Genomic DNA, 21,222 nt, shown 5'->3' with positions numbered 1-21,222 from the left:
TGTAGAGATAGGATGCCAGGTAGGGGTCTGGTGTGGGTGGTGTGAGGGGTGTAGAGATAGGATGCTAGGTAGGGGTCTGATGAGGGTAGTGTGAGGGGTGTAGAGATAGGATGCTAGGTAGGGGTCTGATGTGGGTGGGGTCAGAGGTGTAGAGATAGGATGCTAGGTAGGGGTCTGGTGTGGGTGGGGTCAGAGGTGTAGAGATAGGATGCCAGGCAGGGGCCTGGTGTGGGTGAGGTCAGGGGTGTAGAGATAGGATGCCAGGCAGGGGTCTTGTATGGTGGGGGTCAGATGTGTAGAGGTACGGTGCGAGAGAGGGGTCTTGTGTGGTTGGGTTCAGAGGTGTTGAGATAGGGTGCCATGTAAATGTCTGGTGTCGGTGGGGCCAGGGATTTAGAGTTGGGGTGCCAGATAGGGGTCTGGCGTGGGTGGGGTCAATAATGTAAAAATAGAAAGCCTGGGGGTCAGGCATGAAGAGTTAGGGTGCCAGGTAGGGTCTGGTTTGGGTGGGGTCAGGGGTGTAGAGATAGGGTGCCAGGTAGGGTCTGGTGAGGGTGGGGTCAGGGGTGTAGAGATAGGGTGCCAGGTAGGTGTCTGGTGTGGGTGGGGTCAGGGGTGTAGAGATAGGGTCAGGGGTGTAGAGATAGAGTGCTAGGTAGGGGTCTGGTGTGGGTGGGGTCAGGGGTGTAGAGATAGGATGCTAGGTAGGGGTCTGGTGTGGGTGGGTTCAGGGCTGTAGAGATAGAGTGCTAGGTAGGTGTCTGGTGTGGGTGGGGTCAGGGGTGTAGAGATAGGATGCCAGGTAGGGGTCTGGTGTGGGTGGGTTCAGGGGTGTAGAGATAGGATGCTAGGTAGGGGTCTGGTGTGGGTGGGGTCAGAGGTGTAGAGATAGGATGCCAGGTAGGGGTCTGGTGTGGGTGGTGTGAGGGGTGTAGAGATAGGATGCTAGGTAGGGGTCTGATGTGGGTGGTGTGAGGGGTGTAGAGATAGGATGCTAGGTAGGGGTCTGATGTGGGTGGGGTCAGAGGTGTAGAGATAGGATGCTAGGTAGGGGTCTGGTGTGGGTGGGGTCAGAGGTGTAGAGATAGGATGCCAGGCAGGGGCCTGGTGTGGGTGAGGTCAGGGGTGTAGAGATAGGATGCCAGGCAGGGGTCTTGTATGGTGGGGGTCAGATGTGTAGAGGTACGGTGCGAGAGAGGGGTCTTGTGTGGTTGGGTTCAGAGGTGTTGAGATAGGGTGCCATGTAGATGTCTGGTGTCGGTGGGGCCAGGGATTTAGAGTTGGGGTGCCAGATAGGGGCTGGCGTGGGTGGGGTCAATAATGTAAAAATAGAAAGCCTGGGGGTCAGGCATGAAGAGTTAGGGTGCCAGGTAGGGTCTGGTGTGGGTGGGGTCAGGGGTGTAGAGATAGGGTGCCAGGTAGGGTCTGGTGTGGGTGGGGTCAGGGGTGTAGAGATAGGGTGCCAGGTAGGTGTCTGGTGTGGGTGGGGTCAGGGGTTTAGAGATAGGGTCAGGGGTGTAGAGATAGAGTGCTAGGTAGGGGTCTGGTGTGGGTGGGGTCAGGGGTGTAGAGATAGGATGCTAGGTAGGGGTCTGTGGGTGGGTGGGTTCAGAGGTGTAGAGATAGGATGCCAGGTAGGTGTCTGGAGTGGGTGGGTTCAGAGGTGTAGAGATAGGATGCCAGGTAGGTGTCTGGGGTGGGTGGGGTCAGGGTGTAGAGATAGGATGCCAGGTAGGTGTCTGGTGTGGGTGGGATCAGGCATGAAGAGTTAGGGTGCCAGGTAGGGTCTGGTGTGGGTGGGGTCAGGGGTGTAGAGATAGGGTGCAAGGTAGGGTCTGGTGTGGGTGGGGTCAGGGGTGTAGAGATAGGGTGCCAGGTAGGTGTCTGGTGTGGGTGGGGTCAGGGGTGTAGGTATAGGGTCAGGGGTGTAGAGATAGGATGCCAGGTAGGGGTCTGGAGTGGGTGGGTTCAGAGGTGTAGAGATAGGATGCCAGGTAGGTGTCTGGAGTGGGTGGGTTCAGAGGTGTAGAGATAGGATGCCAGGTAGGTGTCTGGAGTGGGTGGGTTCAGAGGTGTAGAGATAGGATGCCAGGTAGGTGTCTGGGGTGGGTGGGGTCAGGGTGTAGAGATAGGATGCCAGGTAGGTGTCTGGTGTGGGTGGGATCAGGGGTGTAGGGATAGGATGCCAGGTAGGGGTCTGGTGTGGGTAGGGTCAGGGGTGTAGAGATAGGGTCAGGGGTGTAGAGATAGGATGCCAGGTAGGGGTCTGGTGTGGGTGGGGTCAGGGGTGTAGGAATAGGGTCAGGGTGTAGAGAAAGGATGCCAGGTAGGGGTCTGGTGTGGGTGGGGTCAGAGGTGTAGAGATAGGATGCCAGTTAGGTGTCTGGTGTGGGTGGGATCAGGGGTGTAGGGATACGATGCCAGGTAGGGGTCTGGTGTGGGTAGGGTCAGGGGTGTAGAGATAGGGTCAGGGGTGTAGAGATAGGATGCCAGGTAGGGGTCTGGTGTGGGTGGGGTCAGGGGTGTAGGAATAGGGTCAGGGTGTAGAGATAGGATGCCAGGTAGGGGTCTGGTGTGGGTGGGGTCAGAGGTGTAGAGATAGGATGCCAGCTAGGTGTCTGGTGTGGGTGGGGTCAGGGGTGTAGAGATAGGATGCCAGGTAGGGGGCTGGTGTGGGTGGGGTCAGGGGTGTAGGGATAGGATGCCAGGTAGGGGTCTGGAGTGGGTGGGTTCAGAGGTGTAGAGATAGGATGCCAGGTAGGTGTCTGGAGTGGGTGGGTTCAGAGGTGTAGAGATAGGATGCCAGGTAGGTGTCTGGAGTGGGTGGGTTCAGAGGTGTAGAGATAGGATGCCAGGTAGGTGTCTGGGGTGGGTGGGGTCAGGGTGTAGAGATAGGATGCCAGGTAGGTGTCTGGTGTGGGTGGGATCAGGGGTGTAGGGATAGGATGCCAGGTAGGGGTCTGGTGTGGGTAGGGTCAGGGGTTTAGAGATAGGGTCAGGGGTGTAGAGATAGGATGCCAGCTAGGGGTCTGGTGTGGGTGGGGTCAGGGGTGTAGGAATAGGGTCAGGGTGTAGAGATAGGATGCCAGGTAGGGGTCTGGTGTGGGTGGGGTCAGAGGTGTAGAGATAGGATGCCAGGTAAGTGTCTGGTGTGGGTGGGATCAGGGGTGTAGGGATAGGATGCCAGGTAGGGGTCTGGTGTGGGTAGGGTCAGGGGTGTAGAGATAGGGTCAGGGGTGTAGAGATAGGATGCCAGGTAGGGGTCTGGTGTGGGTGGGGTCAGGGGTGTAGGAATAGGGTCAGGGTGTAGAGATAGGATGCCAGGTAGGGGTCTGGTGTGGGTGGGGTCAGAGGTGTAGAGATAGGATGCCAGCTAGGTGTCTGGTGTGGGTGGGGTCAGGGTGTAGAGATAGGATGCCAGGTAGGGGTCTGGTGTGGGTGGGGTCAGGGGTGTAGGGTTAGAGTGCTAGGTAGGGGTCTGGTGTGGGTGGGGTCAGGGGTGTAGAGATAGAGTGCTAGGTAGGTGTCTGGTGTGGGTGGGGTCAGGGGTGTAGAGTTAGGATGCTAGGTAGGGGTCTGGTGTGGGTGGGGTCAAGGAGAGTGTTAGGTAGGTGTCTGGTGTGGATGGGGTCAGGGGTGTAGAGATAGAGTGCTAGGTAGGTGTCTGGTGTGGGTGGGGTCAGAGGTTTAGAGATAAGATGCCAGGTAGGGGTCTGGTGTGGGTGTGTTCAGGGTTGTAGAGATAGGGTCAGGGGTGTAGAGATAGGATGCCAGGTAGGAGTCTGGTGTGGGTGGGGTCAAGGAGAGTGTTAGGTAGGTGTCTGGTGTGGGTGAGGTCAGGGGTGTGGAGATAGAGTGCTAGGTAGGTGTCTGGTGTGGGTGGGATCAGGGTGTAGAGATAGAGTGCTAGGTAGGGGTCTGGTGTCGGTCGTGTGAGGGGTGTAGAGATAGGATGCAAGGCAGGGTTCCTGGTGTGGGTGCGGGGTCAGATGTGTAGAGGTAGGGTGCCAGAGAGGGGACTTGTGTGGTTGGGGTCAGAGGTGTTGAGATAGGGTCAGGGGTGTTGAGATAGGATGCCAGGTAGGGGTCTGGTGTGGGTGGGGTCAGGGAGAGTGCTAGGTAGGGGTCTGGTGTGGGTGGGGTCAGGGAGAGTGCTAGGTAGGGGGCTGGTGTGGGTGGGGTCAGGGGTGTAGAGATAGGATGCCAGGTAGGGGTCTGGTGTGGGTGGGGTCAGGGAGAGTGCTAGGTAGTGGGCTGGTGTGGGTGGGGTCAGGGGTGTAGGGATTGGGTGCCAGGTAGGGGTCTTGTATGGTGGGGTCAGATATGAAGAGATAGGATGCCAGGTAGGGGTCTGGTGTGGGTGGGGTTCCGTTGTGTAGAGATAGGATGCTATGAAGGGGTCTGGTGTGGGTGGGGTCAGGGGTGTAGAGATATGGTGCCAGGTGGGGGTCTTGTGGTGTTGGGGCGTGGGGGAGGCAGGTAATCACATACGGGTCTTGTCTGACGTAGGACATTTGTGGGAGGCAGAACACCTAGTCTCGTCTTGTGCTGCGGGTGGGCTGGCAGGGCACCAGGTAAGGTGGCAGGCTCGTGGGTTGGGGAGGCAGGACACTAGGTAGCGATCTTGTGTGGGGGCTGGGAGTCAGGGATGAGGAGGCTGGGTTCTAGTGCCCTGGGGAGTTGGGAGGGTAGGCAGCACGCCTGGGGGGGGGGGGAGGGGTCTTGGCTGTGGGGAAGCAGGAAGCCGGATATGGCGTCTTGCCAGTTCGGCTCCTGTTTGGATCTAAGAGTCAAGCTAGAGCCATGGCTCTGGCTCAGCTCTACTCGGCAATTCTCTGGGGTCTTCACTCTAACAGAGCGTTTGGCAAGAGAGGCTCAAGTGCAGATAACACGTCTGCTAGGAGAGTGCAAGTGCAAGCGGTGGGATACCCGAAGAAAACGCCAGCACCAGGGATGTGACATCCTAGGAGACACATGTAATGTGATAGCCTTGATGAGCTTCGGATGGAGAGATTTATAGAGAGATGCATGGAGTTTTTACTGCGCATCCCAAAATGTAGAATTATTTTTTGCTTGTTTTACCTCATTTCACTGCATATATATGCAGGGGAGACCTCTGCAGTCCCCCCATACTCTCCCATATCTATTATTGACTTAACCCATCCCCCGACATTTTGGAATGCGCAGTGATTGGATGCGCACTGATGGGGTGATACTGAGTGTATTAGTAATTGGTCATTTATAACGCACGTAATACCCAGTGGTTTCCAACCGCAGCCCGGGGATTGAACCTGCGTTGCTACACATAGTCTTGCTTCCAAGGCGAGCGCGTTGCCCCAGAGCTATCCTTCCAACCCTGTGTGACAGCTCTGTCTATGTTTCTCTACTTCTGGAGAACAGAGGGGCCAGAGGTAGAGAGCTGTGGGAGGCAAGGATGTGACAGCCCTGCCTCTCTCCCAGGGAGGGTGGGGGACATAGTGGGATGAATTTACCAGGATGACAGGATCATAACATGTATGCCGGCTGGCTCAGTCCTATGGAACAGCCTCCCCCTTCCTCTTCGTCTTGAGCCGGATCTCCTGAAATTTCAGAAACTTCTGAATACTTTCCTTTTCACTTCCTCCTTCCGCCTCTCCCTCCTTTGCCAATCCCCACAGTCACTGAGCTTGGTGACCAGGGCCCTTATGTGTTCACCTGGGTCTTGGACTCCCACCCCCAATTGCCTTCAGCCTCCGCCCACTCCCAGCACTTGCGTTGGGCACCCACTGTCCTGTGCTATCACAGGCCTACACTTATTTATTCGCTGTTACTGTTACCAAGAAACAGAAATACCACCATTTTACTGCCATTTTTCCCTCCACCGCCTTACTCTTAATCAAGCCCACTGAGCATGGAACCACTAAGAGAAGTATCTTGGGCAACATCTTTAAATCTCGTGTGTAGGTGAACACAGTTACAGGTTTGTGCAACTAGGAGCGTGAGGTCTCCTTGGAACTCCTTGTTTGATCTGGCAAGTCCTGCAACGCTTCCTCCTGGCTGAAGATGTTATTTGCTTCTGGCAGGATCTCTCATAGGGCGACCACCCCATAGCAGGGATTCTTTCTACCTGTGCTGGGGAGAGACTGAACCCAAAGCTTGGCTACTTACTCCTCAGTAGAATGTAGACCTTGCACAAAAGAAAGGTAGCTTCCAATTGCTTTGTTCAGGCCCGCAAGTGGGGAAACGCCACGCCTCTAACAAGGCAAGATCGTCTCTGGCCTACAAGCAGGGAAACGCCAGGACTCTAGCACAGGCAAGATCGTCTCTGGCCCGCAAGCAGGGAAACGCCAGGACTCTAGCAAGGCAAGATCGTCTCTGGCCAGCAAGCAGGGAAACGCCAGGGCTCTAGCAAGGCAAGATCGTCTCTGGCCTACAAGCAGGGAAACGCCAGGGCTCTAGCAAGGCAAGATCGTCTCTGGCCTACAAGCAGGGAAACGCCAGGACTCTAGCAAGGCAAGATCATCTCTCTCCTTGGGGTTTGGGAAGCTGTCATCAGACAGATTCTTAGTGGAGAGCCATTCCAATCCCCCAATTCTGGAAATAGGTCAACCCTCTTATGAGATCTTCCCGGCCCTTTGAAGGAATATTCCAATATCTTGTGCCAGGAGACTTTCAGGCCTCAGGGTGATTTCGACGCCAGTGACCCACAGCTTGGTACCATGCAGGAGAATGCTGGTCCTCATTTGGTCATTTTCGATTTCCCTGTCCTGCCCAATGTCATTTCCCGAAACTGAACATGTCCATCCACTGTCATCGCAGTTTGAGCAGAGGGAACACCCCACCGTTTTTGCTTTGCTGCTTTGCTGCTCAGCTAAACCCAGGACCCATGTTCTGCCCAGCTCCTTGACCCTTGTCGCAGAAAATGTCCTTCCCAGCTCAGCCGGTCCTTATGGATGCCCCCAAAGCATTAACACTGATCAGGTCAGATGTGCGGAAGGATGGGGCTAGGGCCAGGGTGAGATGGTGGGTTAGATGGAGGGATGGGGGGAAACCCCTATTGAAAAAAAAGAAAAGCAACCAAAACGACCACAGGGAAAATTGCATGATTAATGTGCAAACGAGGAAAGCGGTATAACAAGGGGGGAGGTTACCGCCGTTCAAAGTTAAACCATTCTTAAAATGTAGAATGTTGTATTTCGAAGGAACTGTAGTGGTGTTTAAAAGTAATCACCCTATTCCAAACCTGCAAGCACTGAAACATGAACTCGCATTTATCTATAAGTAACAAAGCAGATTAAATCATTCTTTATGTGCCCTTATTAATCAGGGAACATGTGTTTATTTACCTGTGATAAAAAAGAAAAACATATTCACATCTTTAGGCAAAGCAGACTTATTATGTTACATTTTGCCATGGTGTATAAAGCGACACAATGATAGACAATTTTAAACACTAGGATTGTCCATGTGAAAGAAAAACAGAGGTTCTATGTTAAGAACTATAGTCAGCATTTACATTTTGGTTGAAAAGATAGCTCTTGTGCATGAACCTGTCTGCAGAGAAGAATTAGTTCCTAGTACATCAAGCATAACTTTTTTTCTCCAACAAGAGTCTACATATTGACATTGCTCCTGTAATTTACTAACAGAGCTACAATATTATCTAGTACAATCAGAGTATGTACTCATTGACCCAATCATGAAAATACTCACAACAAATAGAATGTATTGTGTATTTGTGGGCACCGTTATTTACATGACATTAGGGTCAGGGGAAGTAAAAAACAACAAATAAGCAAAAGAGCAAAACAACCACACTTAACGTAAAAGGTGGCATAATTTAGAAAATGCTCAGTCTGGCTTTATGCAGTTTAATTTAAGCCAGTCAAGTTTTAATGTTTTGTGTTGAGGTCTTTGCACATCAATGTAATGGTGGCCAATCCTTGGTCAACGTCGGGAACAGAAAAAAATCCCTGATGTTTAACTGGAGGCAGGCAGAAGCCTGCTACAGTGACGTTTCGGCCTTAGAGGTAACGGCCTTCTTCTGGGCCAGAAGGATGGTGGAGGCCTGCAATAATGTGTAAAGAAAGGGGATGGAATTTAGATAAAATACAAGCATGGGAGGGTGTAACCGTAGCTAGAGCAATCTAGGTAACAGTTAAAACGAGCGGCCATAGAATGCACATATAAAGGTGCATTCTGGTCTAAAAGAAGGGATTAAAACAACTGACCTTGGAAGTATCCGGGCTAAGGAGAGAATGGAGTGAAGGACAAAGCTTGAACTGGATCATGTGGAAAGGGATCCAGTCTCGCAGTGTATGATGTCCCTTGTTAAGGTGTTGAAGATAGTAGTTATTTGTATCCTGTAATGTCCAAAACAGGGCTGTGTCAGTAGCATGCCGTGAAGATGGGCACAACAGGCAAAAGAAGTATGCACAGTACTATTGCAGGACCACTAAAATGCAGGTGCACTGGGCATCGATATTTGATAGTGTCAAAAAATTCCACATACCTATGGTACACCAGCTCAGTTGGGGGCGGATAGGCGTGGGACTTGAGCATAGAGGGGTCCGTGTGTCTGGAGGGGCGAACAAAGAGCCCAAAACACTTTTATTGAGAGGTGTGTCTAAAAAGAAGACGAAACGCTATATTTAGCATGCTGCCAGCGGACCAAAAATTGACCACCGGTATATTAAAGAGGCTGGCCAGAATGGGCCCCTAGAGGAAAGCAACTTACTTGCATAGGGCCGTGGATCTGGCTGCCTATAGAACTGCTCGCTGCCGCGAAAATGCGTCCAGCCGGCAAGGACGCTAGGCTAGAATATGAAGAAGTGCGCCTGTGCTGAGGAGCAGTGGGTGCGTCAGCCAATAGAACAGGGCTGGCGCTGCGCATGCACAGGGGGTTAGTGGCTATGGGACAGAGTAAGTGAAGTTCCTATTGATAAGCCACTACACTCCCTGCGCCTGCGCACAACGAAAAGCAACCAAGTTGCACGACCCTTGCCACGTGAGAAGCCCGGCCTCGAGCAGACGGCTCGGGTCGAAAAGTCAAACATATGGCACCGGCATCAAAAGCACTGTTCAGGTTAGCCATGCTCTATGTGTATCCGAGCCTGATGTTCCCCTCAGCTCTATCCGGATGTGGCGCGAGCCAATGTCCAGAATTACACTAAGCTGGGTGAGTTCCAAACTACTGTCATTGGGAAATGTTTGGGATGGTGGTCTAGGCTTTTTGAACTAGGCCAGGAGGGGCTGTTCCCATTCAAGAATTTTCTTTGGAAAAATGCAGATACAATGAGGAGAGATGACACTGGCGACAATGTGCGTGTGGGCGTTTTAAGACAAACGTCTATACTGTCCAGCCTAGAGAACATCTTACATACAAGTAAATGAAGCATGTGTACACAATCCACATTTACAAATGCAAGTGTTGCCTTTACAAACACAGACTTCCACAATCATGGGGGGTGTGTGAACCAGTTAGCTATACCCATATTATACGGAAACATGTCAATGACAATACAGTTCAGCCACAAACATTGTCCTTGATGGATATACACTATCAGAAACACTGCACATGTTAGCCATGCTATATGTGCATCCGAGCCTGATGTTAAAGCGTCTCGAAAGCGCATGATGGAAGCTCAGTAAAGTACTGTGAGCCACAGACAAAAAAGATGAAAAAAGCTAAAAAGAAGCTAAAAAGAAGAAGAAAAGCGGAAGCAGAGGAAAGCGACCTCGTTAAAAACACATGCAACCACTGAGAGTAGTTCTTGATGCTTATGATAGGTCTACCTGTACCAGCATGGCTTAGTACAGAGCCTGGGGAGACAGGAGAGCAGGTATGCACCCTTTGCCTGCTTGGCTCGAGTATCTTGGAGCCTAGTCAGAGACCTTAGCTCAGCTCTACCCGTGAATTCTCTGGCCCTGCCGCCTCTACCCATCTCTGATTCTCTGGCTCTGCCACCTCTACTCATCTCTGATTCTCTGGCTCTGCCGCCTCCACCCATCTCTGATTGTCTGGCTCTGCCGCCTCCACCCATCTCCAATTCTCTGGCTATGCCGCCTCTACCCATCTCCAATTCTCTGGCTATGCCGCCTCTACCCATCTCCGATTCTCTGGCTCTGCCGCCTCTACCCATCTCTAACTCTCTGGCTCTGCCGCCTCTACCCATCTCCGATTCTCTGGCTCTGCCGCCTCTACCCATCTCGGCAAGGAACAGAGAGAGCAGAGGCTGAGAACTGTGACAGGCAGGCGATTTGTGACTGCACTGTGCCATCTGACATAAGTGACAGCGAGAGAGGGAGGAGAGGCTGACAGTTCATATCAGAAGGGTTGTGTTCCTACGCTCCCTCACCCCCAAAAGGGACACCGGGAGAGCAGAGGTTGAGAACTGTGCCAAACAGAGGATATCTGTCCCAGAGACGTCTCTATGGGAGCGCAAAAGGGGCATATGCCAGTGCCCCCATCTTGGTGGGGAGTGCCCACATGACTGTCTCATTCAGAGGAGTCTGTGTACATATTTTGCAAAACATGCCAGGATGTTTTTTGGTGCCCTGCTGAAGCTCTAGACCTGCTGCCTGAATGCTGTTCACAACTACCTGCCAAACTGTCCGCTACAGTGCGGTTACATGAAAACAATGAATCAATGCTAGAAAAATTCTGCTGCCTAACAATACGGCCTTTCGGGGGCAAACCGGCATGGTTCACAATTCGGTTTCACTGGTGTCGGTTGTGGAATACGCCTGGCGGCAGAGACGTCGCTTGTATACTGCTTTCATCGACTGCAGTGGCAGAAACTGGTGCCATGGAAAATTCCCAACGGCCTGTTGTTGATAATCATTCAGTTATACTCTAATACCAGGGTGAGAATTCGGCTAGATGGACAAGGACGAATTACCTAATGGATATCTTCTAAGAGATGGGTTAAGCAGGGCTGTATTTTGGCCCTGACCTTCTTTAATTTGTACCTTGCTGAGTTAGGCAAAGCTTTAGCTATTGCAACTGCATGCCCAGCCAAATTTGGGGCCCTAAAAATAGGATGGTTGGGGTACAAGGATGATTTTTTATTATTGGATCATGCCCCAAAAAGACTCCAAATGCGACTTAATGGCTTAATTATGCATCTGAAAACGGACTGCATAACAACATTGATAAAACACAAACCATGGTGTTTGCATTAGCGAGGAATGTGGTGTATACATTTGAATGGAAACTTAACTATCCGCCAATTGAGCAGGTCAAATGTTATAAATACCTAGGCCTGTTGATTGATGGTCTATGCATTGGGAATATACATATGCTAAAAGTATGAGACAAACTTATGCGCTGGGTACATTTATTGACAAACAGTGAGGTTATTCCCTGAAGACAGTTCTAATCCTTTATAGAGAAAACATGGTACTGTGCCTGCTTTATGGCACAGAAGTCTGGGCAGATAAGAAGGCAAGATCTTGCTTCATTTCTTAAGACTGCCCAAAACAGTGTTCTTGGGATTTATACGACTGGAGTTTGATCTTTCGAGCACACCTTTAGAGGTAATTTACAAAGTGGCCATGTGCTATGTGAATTTGATAAAAACCCGGCAATGATACAATTACAGTGCAAGTTTTCCAATCTTTTTTGGGGAGAAGTGAGAGTGTAAGGCTTGGATGTTTAGGTAGGATGTTGGTAACCTACAATACATGACAGCTACATCAGGCGTCTTACCTACTCTGACCACAAACCAATCAGCCAAGCAAGCATTTACATTCCCCGATAGAGGATTATGGTCGAGGATCTGATATGGTGAAATTGGTGACAACTTTAACAGTGGAAGTCTTATTCAATATATGTTACATTGTGGAACGCTTCCCAAATATGTCGATGCCTATCAAAACAGTAATCTAGTAAGGCACTATCTTAAAATACAGTTTAATATTGTATCTTCACTGGAGATTAAGGGCACGAAATTGTGGATACCTTGTCAGGAGCGTCTTTGTAGATTATGCGGGTAGGCGGCTATTGAATCTACAGAACATCTAATGTTTACATGTGTTGGCCTTGATTATATTAGAAATAAGCACTTGAAATCGTATGATAATACTATGAATTTTTACGAACCTAAAGCTTTATGGAAGCTTTTATTGAATGGTAATGATGTTAATGGTATGTAACATTTTGTATTGTGAACATGGAAATGTTATGTGAACTATCTGTAGGAATTTTATATTGATGCAATTGGTGTTTCATGAATTGTAATGTATGTTATGTTTGCTGTATATTGAAAGCCGACTTTGGCTATAAGTACATTGCAAATACAATTCTGTCCTGGTCAATCAACACTGTAAAGTTTTCTGTTTTCACTGTAGAACACACAGTGGGACCTATTCTCAAACCTTTTTTTGCGCAAGTGATGACATGCGCTATAAGATCTCATCACTAGCGCCAAAATAGGTCCACCCATCCACGAAGGGCCTCTCAATGTTTGCCACTTAGATGCGCACATTCTGATGCCCCTTTCCACTCCCTTAGCACATTTGCACAAATAAGATGAAATGAGCTTTCAAATGTGCAAAAATGAAATACCTTCCATTGCGTCCTTTTGGGCCCGGCACAGGAGAAGGCCTAATGCATGACAGATTCATTTCTGAACCATGCATGTATGTTTTTATGAAGTGCGAGAGCAGCAGCGTTAACCACTGCTCTCCTACATGCACCTCTATCCCTTAAACAGGGATAGAACATCATTTTGTTTTGCTGTACTTCACAGTGTCAGGGTCTTTAAGGGCAAGTCGCTCTGAAATACGCTGTAAGCACCCACATGGGTGGTGGGAGCCTATAATACATTAGTGTCAGGAGAACGCTGCTGACACTAATGTATTTAAGGGGGCTCGGCAGACATCGCTGCGTTACTGCTCAGCCACCCCTGAAATGCTTAAGTCACGTTTGAGAATAAGGTGACCTGCGCATTTCTGAAATGAATGCAAATAATAAATGTGCCTCCTCTGAGCTTCATTCATTTGCACTCATTTTTGAGAATCTGCCCCAGTTTGTCTGTTCACTATAGCACAACAGTAGCATTTTCACCCTCTTTAGGAACATATCGCTCATGTGCAAACCTGAAAGTTCAAATGCATTCTGATAACTTTGAGGGAAGTGATTTTTCAGAATATAGCGCAGTGTGGTAAACACTCATTACATATGTTTGTGTTAGTATGCCAGATCGCAGGGCCAAATTCCAGCAAAGCAGACTCAGCCTTTCCTATGTCTGAATTTGATAAAGTCACAAATATGTACGTTTGTGACAGTAACATCGACTGGGCTACAAAACAATGGTCCTCACCTGGGAGCGCGAGCTATACAAAGTAGCAATGCAACAGTATGATGCAGGACTAGAGCTTGATTCCTCCAAACGAGGGATTTAAAAACTAGCAGCCACCCCAATAAGGAGCATGCAGTGCTAATCTGGACAGTTGATTAGGTAGTCCCATTTTAGAGTGTGGAACCAAAACATTGAGGTTCATATCCTGGCTTTGCCAGCAGAAGATACAGTGATCCTGGGCAAGTCATCTTATCTCACTGTATAGTACTGAGCTACCTTCATACATACCGGTGCCATCGTTTAGCCCCTTGCCCGATCTTTCTTTTCATGTAGGGCATTTGAGTGAGGGGGTCAAAGGCAGGAGAGCTGACTAAACCCTACAGGGCTGTGGCAAGACTATTTTCAGGCGTGCTAATTTATCACAAGAAATGGGTTGCATTGCTGTACAATACATCATAAACGATAGTCAACAAGTCTGTGTGTTGAGTGTATTTTATTTAAAGTTTAAAATACAATAGAAAACCGAGATTAATCTTTGAGAATCATATGAATTAATCTATTGATAGTTGTATACCTGCCTTGATGATGGAGAAAATTAAGCCAGAAAATTAAGCCAGAATCATTCTCCTTTTGCAAAACATGCTTCTATACAGTTGTGTTTTAAAGTATTGTCAAGTTGGGGTATGTCATTTGTGTACTTTCCAAGTCAGTTCTACAAAACAGGCTATTAAATTAGTTGATAAAAGTCAAACGTTCACAAATGCCTGCACCTTGCTCTGTGAAAACAAAATCAAAATATCGAGGCTGAGTACCCCAAAAGGAAATACACCGAACACGGGTTACAAAGGAACATACAAAGATCTTTAATTTATACTGAATCATTTACAAAGAACAAAGCAAAATCAGATAGCTATCAGCCCTCAGTGCAACACAGCGAACTCCAGCGTGGTTCAGTGTATTCAGTGAGAGACGCTATACATTAGAATTAGTTACTCTTTTATACCATTCGCGAACACGATGTCCAACCCTACTTCGGGTTAATAGTCCTCTAATACATTACTGATCTACGGTTCATGCCGAGTTCGCATATCCACATGTAACTAGTTTGCCTTTAATACATAGGTCAACAAGCCCACACGGCAACTGTGTATTTTGGGATTTCCCATACAGGTCTTCTCAAATATTAATACAATGTAGTTAAACAAGTGTTCTTAGTTCAGTATTTGAATACATTGTTCTTAACATGTGCCCGCGGATTAGTTTCATTGACGCGAGTAATCCTTTACACACAGGTCAACGAAGGACAAGGTCTCAGTTCACGACCTCAACAAGTGGCCTGCAGGCAAGTTACATATTAGCTACACACAGAGGTCAAGACGGCCATGTTGTATTTCGGAATGACATCGTCCACCATTTTAACTCACAGGGTGACTTTACAGAGCGAACCTAAAATGGCGGATTGACCTAAAATGGTGGCTTCCATTGATTCTAAGGTCAAGACCTTGCAACACGGATTTCTACACAAGTGGCTTACAAGCAGCTTGGCGTAGGCCAATATACATATATTCATTGCAATAGGAGGTACGATATAATTTCCCATTTGACAGCTCCATGATTAGAACTGGGCACAATGGGCCTCATTACAACCTTGGCGGAGGACCATGGTGCTATTAGCACCATGGTCCATGCCGCTAAGGTTGCAATTCCGCCATGGTGGATGGATGAATTACCGCCCCATTCCAAGGTGAGTGGGGCGGTAATTCCCCATTCACCAATGGCCCCTTCCCCATTCCCATTTTGGCCCCATAGGGAATAATGGGAATGGGGAAAGGCGATAATTACGGCACCGTAAATAACGGTGCCGTAATTTTCGCCAAGGTCCCTTTGCCGCATGGCTTTTAACGTCTGCAAAAAGCAGGCGTTAAACAGCCATCCCGCAAAGGGAACCTTGTAATCAGGCGTTAAGGGTCGGTGCCGTTTAGGGCGCAGTAAACCCCTTAACGCCTGAGTCGGAATGAGGCCCAATGTGTCAATTGCAGAAATTGTAGTTTGGCTCAAATCCCAGCTTCACCTCTTAACCAACCTGTGTGATCCGGAGCAACTCATTTAATCTTGAGTTACATAACCTGTCAAAATTGCCATTCTCTAAAACATGTTAGCATTGTCAGCCCCTAAGACTAATTTAGCTCTCAGGTTATGCTCTTCTAAAAAGTCTCACTCGTGATTTAACTAGCTAAAGTGTTGCTTCATGTATATTAATAGGGGCCTTAATATATTTCACACCATAAAGTCATTTGTATCTTCCCAGACTAATATCATTTGAAAACCCCTCATTGCGAGGTCGGCAGTAACCCTCTGGTGCTACTGGCCGGTTGCTGCGGACCTCGTAACAATATTTCCGCTGCCTGAAATCCTGGTGCCACAGGATGTTACAAGTTCCGGCGGTGGGAATTGTAAGTCCCCATTCCTGTAGCATCCCATAGGAATCGACAGACGCACCAGCACCATTGCAAACGGTGCCGTTATGATATGATATGATAGGTTATTTATAACACGCTTAATAGCCAGAGGATTCTAAGCATGGAACCGGGGATCGAACCTGTGGTGCTTTGTGTCATCTTACTTCAAAGGCAAGCACATTGCCCCTGAGCTATCCTCCCGAGATGAGGTATCCTCCCGTTGCTTCTGTGAAAACCATGCCTGCAGGGGCTGGTGCTTCCGGCAGGTCAGACCTGCCAGGAGCACCGGCCCCTGCAGGCATTCTCGTAGTCTGGCAGTTCGGAAAGGGTGCCGGTACATTGCTATCGGCACCCTTAATTCTGGACCGCCAGACTTGTAATGAGGCCCATCTCTCTTCTAATCTCAGACTATGTTAGGATATATGCTCCTTTCCAGTAGCTTATAATTTATGCCCATTTCTTCCATTCATTCTGCATGCTTGAGCACTTTTACATTCTGCTAATATGAGTCCTTTCCTTATGCTGGGCTGCGTGTACCTTTTTCATGCGGCTACTGATCGGTGTCCTGCAACTAAAGCTACACCCTCCTTGTGACTGCTATTTTTTGTTTTGGCTGCTAAGTGCTGCTAAATCGCGACCTATAAACTGAAACTATCGCTTTGGAGTACGGACAGATGGGAGGTGGGATGTGAGGAGGCAAACACAGCCTATGGGTGTCGTTTGGTTATTTACCCACGCATTGACTGCCCATGTCTATACTAAGCACTATGGGCATTGGCACCCACTACCGCCCCTCCCCAGCCAAACCACACCCTCTTAGGATCTCTTTGAGCTAGGTTTTGTCAAGCAATAACATCAAACTTTGGCCTGCCAGTTTTCTTTCTTAAAGCCTTCTGAGAGTTCATTTCAGTAGTAAATGTGTTACTGGTGCAATAAACAAATCCTACCCAGCATTCCTTCGGCGACATGATTTATAAGTAGTACACATGCCCTTGCATTGAAGGTCTGCTAATAACAAGCATTGGCATTGCCAACAGTTTTGGCTTGTGTTTAGCTATTAGAGAGGCAACTGATAGGCATTGCCATTATATAGGTACTCATACCATTTTCCATATTTTTCCATCTTCAAGCTAGGTGGTGCCATTATGGCAGTGCCTGGCAAATGCCTAACTCATTCCTACACCAAAGTCAAAACTGTTGGCTTTGCCAATGCTTCTTAAAGTGAGCTGTACACCCTGGTTTTGGACGGCTGAGGTTGCCCTTTATGCCACTTGTTTATTATTCTGATTTCAGCAAGTCTAAAGAGGGTACGGGGGCTGGGACGGGGTCCCCATGCATAGTCTGATTGCTAGAGGGCAGCATGCCAAGCTATTGGTGGGGATTGCATTGAAAGGGCACCACCATAGACTCTGATCCCTTCATTTCTTTGGTTCGATGAGGAGGGGAGGCAAAGGCCCCAGACCCCAACATTCCTTACGATGGCCATGATCTGCCCGCACTGCCACGTCCGTATAAAGGACAGTACGAGAGCATGGACCAGGGGACTGCAACCTGTGGCTCCTCATGATGTTTTGGACAATGACTCCCATGGTATTTAACCATTGACAGGCTGGCTAGACCTGATGGGAATTGTAGTTCAAGAGAACTGGAGAGCCAAAGGTTGCAGATCTCTGGTGCTCAGTGAGAGCTGACATAGGCAGGGCATTTGAGACTGCACTATCCAGTCTCCATAAGCAAATGACAGCGAGCAGTGGCCGAGAGCTAGGACAGAGGCAGAGAGTGTTATAACTCTGTCTCTCAGTTTGAGAGGTAGGTTTGGTAGACTAAAGAAGGTTGAGAGGCTTTCTTCATCCTTCAGGAATGTGATATCCGACAACATCCAACACCTACCCCATCCCTCCAATATAGCACTCCAACCCACAAAGTCAATCCATTGCTCCTGCCCCTTTCAATTGTTTTCTCACCCACTGTCTTAAACACTCTTTCCCCATATTCTCTTTCACCCTTTCGCCTACCCCTTTCAATTGCTCCCCATCTCTCCAGCCGCATTCTTTCTGCCACTGTCGCCTCCTTAATTTCTTGTGTCTCAATCTTTCCTGCCTCAACTCTCCACATCCCTCCACCACTTCTGCGTTATCTCTCTCATCTCATCTCTCCTTTATCTCACCACTGCCCCATCCCTCTGCCTCATTTATCTACCTACCTCCATTACTCCTGCCACACCTCTCCTGTCTTGTTTCATCACATAAAACTAATAAAGTGATGGGTGGAAGGTTTAGAATTAATCTGAACCAGTGGCATTGCTCTGGGCAACCTTCCACACCACTGTTTTTTAGCCCGTCTGCGCCAGAACTGCTAGGCCTTGTTCCATCTGCACGGAAACACGAGCAACCCCAGACATGTTTCGGCATTGTTGGGGCTCCTCAGTGAGATGTAGCTTGGTTCCCTATGGAGCAGCGAGCAAGGGACCCATATCTGAGCATACTCTCTCACATAGGGAGACAAACAAAAAACAATAAAGTGATGGGTGGAAGGTTTCAAATTAATCTGAACCAGTGGCATTGCTCTGGGCCACCTTCCACACCACTGATTTTTAGCCTGTCTGCCCCATTGCAAAAGGGGTCCAGCCATAAGCAAATCAGTCAGGTACTGCCACCAATGGGAGCAGCCCTACCGCAACTGCTTGGCCAGGCCCCCTCTGCATTGAAACACAAGCAACCCCTGACATATGTTGGCCTTGTTGGGCATCTTCAGTAAGGTGCAGCTTGGTTCCCTATAGCGCAGGGAGCATGGGACCCACGTCTGGGCATACCCTCTCTCACATGGGGAGACAAACTAAAACCAATAAAGTAATGGGTGGAAGGTAAACAGTTTAAGAACAAAAGAAATCCAAATTATGGATAACTGCGTCCCCTGCACACTTTCAATCAGGCCAATGGCCTAAATGGATTAAATGAAAAGACTTTTTTCAAGAGTCGGTCAAAAATACAATTAAATGTCACTTTACGATTCAGATTTCAAATATGTAGACATTTTTTTAAAAAAGGAAAAATTCCAGGAGTCGTTTTCTTTAGAGAAAGATGGTCTTCTCTGATTTATTCATTTTTTTTAGTTGCCCAACTCGTTTCGAGATAACATTCTCTCTTCATCAGGGGCTTCAGTTTCAACATCATAAGCATCTACAAAAAACATATATTGAAAATAGTTCAGTCTTATTCAAAAGATTTCATACCTTAACAGTAAAAGAACTCATATTGCCTCAAGCTACCTCACTTTTACAGGTAGAGCTTAATTTAAACAAAACAATGTTTCATTTTTCTAAATCATAGGGTACTCTCGGATGGATAACATGTCCTTTCTGTTGTAGGTTTTCTAAAGATACCTTGTTCTAAACCGTCTGATAATCGAACACATCTTTTTTGGGAAGAAGATATATTTAACCGAAGCTCATCTTAAAAAGCGAAAGGATAGCAGATAAAAAAATGGGCGATCCTACTTGGGATGTGTGAGCCTAAAGGGTCTTACAAAAGAAGCAAAAGAGAAGGACTCACCCTTCTTCCAAAGTCTGAGTAAGAGAAAGTAGGTGCCAGGGCTGGGAGCTGGTAATCTCCCAGGTATAATCAGTACAGTGGAGACAACCTAGTCTCAATTGATGAAAGGTCAGGATCCCACTCCTAAGGGAGTAAAGATAGTGCATGGTGACAAAAGTAAAAATAGTAAATAGAGCGTGTGGGGATCCAAATTACCTTATTTCTGTAGGCGGCAGTAACAGAGAAGCAGTCAGGAAGCGGAGCATTCCGACTGCCTCCGTCGCGCCTCTGTTTATATATGATATGTGGGGCCTATGACGTCACCCGCGCATCATATATAAACAGAGGAGGTGAGCCTAAAGGGTCCTTTTGTAAGACCCTTTAGGCTCACACATCCCAAGTAGGATCGTCCATTTTTTAATCTGCTATCCTTTCGCTTTTTAAGATGGGCTTTGGTTAAATATATCTTCTTCCCAAAAAAGACGTGTTGGATTATCAGACGGTTTAGAACAAGGTATCTTTAGACAACCTACAACAGAAAGGACATGTTATCCATCCAAGAGTACCCTATTATTTTAAAAAATTGACAAGTGAGGTAGCTTGAGGCAATATGAGTTTTTTTACTGTTAAGGTATGAAATCTTTTGAATAAGACTGAACTATACTCCTCCTGATGCCTACTTCCCTATTTCCCCTGCCACTTCTATCCTGCCTCCTCTTCTCCCCATCCATCTCTACTTCCCTATCTCCTCTGTCCCCGTCCTCTCTCCTGCCATCTTTCCTTCTCATATCTGCTTCCCTATGTCCCCTGCCCCTTTTTCTCTTCTTCCTCTCTCCTCCCCATCTCTAATTCCCCATCTTTCAAGACCCCTTCCTCTCTCCTGTCCCGTATCTGGCCCATCTTTACATCCCTAGCTAACCTACTGTGATGAACCAACTTCCAGTGCACCAGTGGTCCGGGGATGAATATCGGTTTTTAAACCATCAATCAACCCCACACCTCTAGTACACCAGAAGGGATCCAAACAGATTGGAATACAAGCAAATTATAAGACCTCTTTGTCCAATTTTGGTAACATGGACGGAACAGCAGGCTTATGTCTGCAAGGTCGTGGATCGTTGGTTAGTTGCAACACAGCGAAAATACAATTATTACCTAATGATAAAAGCGACTGTCCACTCAAGGTTGTATAAAAAGATCTACTTTATTATTACTACAACAGACAGTTCTAGCACACTACAATTACAGCCCACACTGTAAAGGACAACAGAGGACAGTTTCACAACGGAAAGGGATGCACTCTGGATACTGACAGGAGGGAAGTTGATAAAGAAATCAGTCTTACTGTTCAAGGTTATTTGGGTTCAACACCAAAGGGCCAAAGAGTTGTAACCGTCTCTAGGGGCCTTCGAAGGATGACCAGGAGGGCATAACCACAATGTACCTGGTGCTGAAGAAGTTCTTGGTGCTCAACGGCGTCAAGGCAGTTCTAGGGCGATTTGCAGCCCATGAGACAGAGTTAGTGGTGGGAGACAGCTGCGGGTACCAAGGGGCCGGCAGTTCAGCAAGCGAGGCTGGACGGATGTCTGCAGGCTGTCTGGCGCGGCTGCTCAGGGCCAAGAATCCTTGTCTCTGCTGGTTGGCGGATCTGGAATTCTGGTCAAGGTGTCTCAGACGGCTATGGTGACTGTGGCATGACAACAGTCAGCGGTGCAGCCGGATGCGGTTCGAGGACTCGACTGTCTCAAAATTGTCCTTAAAAAGATGGATGCTGGATGATGCTTGAGTGGTACACCTCCCAGCTTCTTCGCAGGGTTTGTGTCCTTTCAAGGTGGACGGCCCAAAGCTCAGGAGGGTGTTAGCAGGCAACTGCCTTGTCCTTTGTCCAGAGACTCTCCGGCACTTCCCACCTAGGAAGCTCGCTGTCAGAACCTACCAGGACACGCTGTG

At 48.3% G+C, this 21,222-nt stretch overlaps 1 long non-coding RNA gene across 1 annotated transcript in view; it reads right to left on the bottom strand.

The window, feature by feature from the left end:
* Nucleotides 1-7,337: 7,337 nt before the first annotated feature.
* Nucleotides 7,338-21,222, bottom strand: part of LOC138521700 (uncharacterized) — a 72,736-nt gene continuing 58,851 nt past the window's right edge. The window contains exons 2-3 of the long non-coding RNA XR_011283100.1: nt 8,211-8,342; nt 7,338-8,047 (exon numbers count right to left, since the gene is read on the bottom strand). This is a non-coding gene — a long non-coding RNA (uncharacterized lncRNA). The remainder of the gene's footprint in view (nt 8,048-8,210; nt 8,343-21,222) is intronic.

The sequence above is a fragment of the Ambystoma mexicanum genome, chromosome 13, assembly GCF_040938575.1.
Source record: "Ambystoma mexicanum isolate Mex_15411 chromosome 13, UKY_AmexF1_1, whole genome shotgun sequence".
Taxonomy (NCBI): domain Eukaryota; kingdom Metazoa; phylum Chordata; class Amphibia; order Caudata; family Ambystomatidae; genus Ambystoma; species Ambystoma mexicanum.
The sequence above is the reverse complement of the archived record's forward strand: the minus strand, read 5'-3'. Positions and strand labels throughout refer to the sequence as shown.